Genomic DNA, 5,548 nt, shown 5'->3' with positions numbered 1-5,548 from the left:
GTGGCTTAGGCATTGTTTGTTGCTTTTTCTCTAGTTCTTTAAGGTGTACAGTTAGTTGGTGAATTCGGGATTTTTCTATTTTTTTGAGTGAGGCTTGGATGGCTATGTATTTCCCCCTTAGGACCACCTTTGCCATATCCATTAGGTTTTGGACCGATGTGTTTTTGTTCTTATTGGTTTCCATGAATTGTTTAAGTTCTTCTTTGATTTCCTGGTTGACCCAAACATTCTTGAGCAGAGTGGTCTTTAGCTTCCAAGTGTCTGAATTTCTGACAAATTTTTTCTTGTGATTGAGTTCCAGTTTTAAAGCACTGTGGTCTGAGAATATGCAGGGAATAATCTCAATCTTTTGGTATCGGTGGAGACCTGATTTGTGACCCAGTATGTGGTCTGTTCTGGAGAAAGTTCCATGTGCACTCGAGAAGAATGAGTATTCTGTTGTTTTAGGGTGGAATGTTCTGTAAATATCTATGAGGTCCATCTGGTCCAGTGTATCATTCAAAGCTCGTCTTTCCTTTTTGATTTTCTGCTTAGATGATCTGTCCATTGCTGAGAGTGGAGTATTGAGGTCTCCTACAATTAACATATTGTTATCAATATGACTCTTTATTTTGGTTAACAGTTGGCTTATGCAGATGGCTGCTCCCATGTGGGGAGCATAGATATTTACAATTGTTAGATCTTCTTGTTGGAGAGACCCTTTAAGAATGATATAGTGTCCTTCTGTGTCTCTAATTACAGACTTTAGCTTAAAATCTAATTTGTCTGATATAAGAATTGCTACCCCAGCTTTCTTTTGAGGTCCGCTGGCATGGAAGATGGATCTCCATCCCTTCACTTTCAGTCTGGATGTATCTTTAGGTTCAAAATGAGTCTCTTGTAGGCAGCATATGGATGGGTTCTGTCTTTTTATCTAATCTGCAACCCTGTGCCGTTTTATGGGAGCATTTAGGCCATTCACGTTGAGAGTGATTATTGAAAGATATGAATTAATTGTCATCATGTTGCCTGTGAAGATGTTGTTTTTATAGATTGTCCCTGTAAATTTCTGTTGTATATCACTCTTGGGCTCTTTCTCCTTTTATAGAACCCCCCTTAATATTTCGTGCAGGGCCGGCTTAGTGGTCACATATTCTTTCAGTTTCTGCCAGTCGTGGAAGCTCTGCATCTCTCCATCCATTCTGAATGACAGCCTTGCCGGATAAAGTATTCTTGGCTGCATGTTCTTCTCGTTTAGTACCCTGAATATGTCTTGCCAGTCCTTTCTGGCTTGCCAGGTCTCTGTGGATAGGTCTGACGTTATTCTGATGTTCCTCCCTTTGTACGTAAGGAATCTCTTCCCCCTAACTGCCCTTAAGATGGTTTCCTTGGTTCTAAGATTTGCGAGTTTTACTATTACATGCCCGGGTCTTGGCCTGTTTCCCTTGATCTTGGGAGGGGTCCTCTCGGCCTCTAGGACATGAATGTTTGTTTCATTCCCCAGATTAGGGAAGTTCTCAGCTACGATTTGCTCAAATACATCTTCTTGTCCTCTCTCTCTCTCCACTCCCTCCAGGATTCCAATTATTTGACATTGGAACGCTTCATGGTGTCACTTATTTCTCTGATTCTATTTTCATGGATTCTGAGTTGTTTTTCCCTGGCCTCCTCTTTTCCCTTTTTATCTATTATATTGTCTTCCAGGTTGCTTATTCGTTCTTCTGCCTCACTTACCCTAGCTTTTAGATTATCTAGATTGGATTGGATCTCATTGATAGCATTTTTAAGCTCTGCCAATTCAGCTTTCATTTCTGCCCTTAGAGACTCTATGTTGCCATAGACTGATTTCTCTATTCTAGCTGTTGTCTTCACAATTGCTAGCCTGAATTCCATCTCTGACATCCTGGTTATATCTGCATCCATTTGTAAATCTGTGGCATAAGTCATAATCTCTGAGTCTTTTCTATTTGGGGGGCTCCTCCTCCTGGTCATTCTGTTGATGGGTGGTTAAGGGAATGTATAGAGTCCAAATTATTGACCAGAACCCAAGCAAGATGCACCTGTTTTCTTGGGACCTTAGGGTTGCTGGCCTCTTGTTTTCCCAGCTTGTCTTCTGGGGGAGGGGCCTGCCACGCTCTTACTCAGGCAACCCTGTTTGGGCAGAGTTGCCCTGCCCCCCCGTGGCCGGGATGGGCTCAGCAGGAATCAGTTTTGGGGGCTTTTGTTCTCTGGCGGCTTTCCCTGGCAGCTTTCTGTGTCTCTTCCGCAAGTCAGAGCAGAAGAGACCGTTTCCAACCCTCTGCCTCAGAGCAGAGAGACCACAGTCTGTTCTTCAGTGAGCTCTCCAGGCCACACTGTCTCCATTTCTGTCTGTGTTGCTATCAACTGCAGCGGCCTGGGTTGTGTGCCCCTCCACAGTGCCCCCAGTCCTGCCTCCAGGTCGGGGCACATCTCTGCCCTTTGTGCTTCTAAAACCGCCAGCCGCCCCCAGTTCACACACGCAACCCTGCCGCTCTGGGTTCCCGCCCCGGGGGCTGCCCTAAAGTCCTTTCCCCGCTGCTGCCAGTCTGCGAGTCTGTGCCCCGTCCCCAGCGAGTGAGGCTGTTGCTCACCGGCGGTGCAGGATCCCCATGGCCAGGCTCCCTCCCGCTGCTGTTTATCCTCCGTTATCTGCCCGCGGAATCAGGGCTCCCCGTACCTCGAAACCAACCGCCTGTGGTATTCTGTTTGTAGAGATCCAGATCTTCTTACATCTCAGGCTGATTTCGTGGGTGCTCAGAGTGGTCTGGTAGATACCCAGCTCAATTCCGCGGACCAGTTGAAATAGGGTCCCCTACTCCTCTGCCATCTTTCCTTCCCCCCTAACTGTTTTTTTCTAATAATTCTTTAAAATAGTAACATATTTATTACATAATGTCCTACTGATATCTCACTTTTGAACTGTAATTGTTTATTATTCTAATAGTGTCAATTATTGAGGATAATGAAACCCATAGAAGGAAATGCATGATTTGTACAATTCACACGCTTGGACAGATCTCAGTCACTGCTTCCTAAGAAGCAATAATGGTTGTGACAGACTAACAGGACTTTAGTCCAAACAGACAATCATGGTCCATAATGAAATTATAAGAAGACTCCAATTAATGAGTTTGCTTTTGGACATTTCCTGTTTACAAATGTTAGCTTGCTGGGTTTTTATAAGTGATAAATATAAAGTAAGTGCAAATTTGAGAAGTGCATTTTAGGAGGCACCTCCAAATCTCTGCGTTTTTGCTTTTCAACAAATGGATCTTATAAGGGCTCCCTGGCTATTAGGAATATAGCATATGGATACACAATCTTGATCTTCAGAAATGTCTTTTTAAAAACTGTAAGGCCAAGCTCTTCACTTATTTTTATTTTTTTTAATTGACAAAGGAATTAAGAAGCAATTTCTGGTTTTATACTTCATTGCCTCTGAGCTGGCTTTCCTATTTAATTCCTGTGCTGTATACATTCTTAATAATTTAATATTTGATGTATAATAAAGCTAAAAAGATGGAGACATCCTGATATGGGAAATCAAATTTGCAATTAAACTATTGTCTGAGTCACTCATTAGGGAGAGATCTTTTGAAGTGTTGTTATAAGTAATAAAATTGCCTTAGGGGGTTTCTTTCAACAGGGTCAGTTTATTCGACTACAAAGGTGTTGTATTTGACTACAAAGGCATGCCTTTTTACTACAACGACATTGTAATTGCTATTTGTGTCCCCTCAAAATTCCTGTGTTGAAACCTAATCTCCAATGTGAAGGTATTTGTGGGTGGAGTCTTTGGGAGGTGATGAGGTCATGAAGGTGGAACCCTCATGAATGGTAATAGTGCTCTTCTCATAAAAGAGGCCCCAGAGTGCTCCCTTGACCCTTCTGCTATGTGAGGACACCTTGAAACGGTTGCAGTCCATGAACTGGGAAATGAGTGACATTGAATCTGCTGGCACCTTGATCTTGGACTTCCCAGCCTCCAGAGCTGTGAGAAATAAATATCTGTTGTTTAAATAGCCAAACTATGGAGAGAGCCCAAATGTCCATTGACTGATGAATGGATAAAGAAGATGTGATATATATATTAAACAGAATAGTACTCAGCCATCAAAAAGAATGAAATCTGGCCATTTGGAATAACATGGATGGAGCTAGAGTGTATTATGCTAAGTGAAATAAGTCAGAAAAAGACAAATAAAATATGATCTCACTCATATGTGGAATTTAAGAATAAAACAGATGAATCTATGGGAAGTGGGAAAAGAAAAAAGGGAGAGAGGGAAAGAAGCCATAAGTGACTCCTAATGATAGAGAACAAACTGAGGGTGGATAGAGGGAGGTGGGTGGGGGATGGGCATTAAGGAGGGCACTTGTTGTGATGAGCACCGGGTTTTGTATGTAAGTGATGAATCACGGAATTCTACCTCAGAAATCAATACTGCACTGTATGTTAACTAACAAAATTTAAATTAAAAAAAATCTATTTATAAGCCACCTAGTCTATGGTATTTTGTTACAGCAGCCTGAACAGACAGTAACAGAAGGAAATATTAATCTTGTGACTTAATTTAGCCACATGAGAGAGAGAAACATATTGGTAAAACGTTTGTGAAATAAGCAATATCGATGATGGTGAGAACCACAGTCTCACACATAACACATGATTCAGGTGTGCCAAGCACACAATCTACTTTTTTTTTTTTTTTTAAAGAATGCTCTTAAATTTATTTGGTCACTGCATTTTTTTAAAGTAGGCTCCACACCCAAGGTGGGGCCCAAACTCATGATCCTAAGTTCAAGAGTCACATGCTCTAAGGACTGAGCCAGCCAGGTTTCCCCCCCAACCCATTTACTTTGTTAGGGCAAATATCATCTTTATGAGTATCATTTTTTTCAAGATCATATATAATAAATTTCTCACAAGATCTATTTGAAACTGAACCTTAGGAAGGTGGAAAGGCAGCTGGTAAGGAGAGCAGTGACTTGGCTTCTCTTTCTAACTCTGCCACATTTTAAAAATTATTACCTTGGTCAAGTCCTATCCCTGCCATGGTCCTCAGTTACCTCACTTGTAACTTGAGTACGTTAGACTGGAAGCCTTTAAAGGATGCTCAAAACATGATCCCAGGCCTACTGCACGACAGTAAGTTTTCACCTGATGGGTTATAAGAGAATATAAAAGTATGAGTCCTTTCCTTGTTTGTTGCAGGCAAAAAGCACATAATTCCAGAGACCATCATTTTATGTTCAATGAGGAGAACTTACTTTCTTGCTTAACACACACATAGAGCTTACTCTGTGCCTGGCACTGCCCTAAGAAAATTTTAAATACTGCTTAAGTGGGTTTAACCCTCATAACAACACTGTAGATAGAAGATGCTTTTATTGTCCCCATTTCATGGATGGAAAACTGAGGTACAGAAAAGTTGGGTAATTTGCCCATGGACACGCAGCTAGTAAGTGTCAGAGTTGGGATTCAAATCTAGACAATCTGGGGCACCTGGCTGGCTCAGTCAGAAGAGCATGTGACTCTTGATCTCGG

This window comes from Eumetopias jubatus, unplaced genomic scaffold (genome assembly GCF_037043125.1).
Source record: "Eumetopias jubatus isolate StellerSeaLion01/CBP00866 unplaced genomic scaffold, mEumJub1_p1.0 scaffold_11, whole genome shotgun sequence".
NCBI classification, from domain to species: domain Eukaryota; kingdom Metazoa; phylum Chordata; class Mammalia; order Carnivora; family Otariidae; genus Eumetopias; species Eumetopias jubatus.
This window is presented reverse-complemented; position numbering follows the sequence as displayed.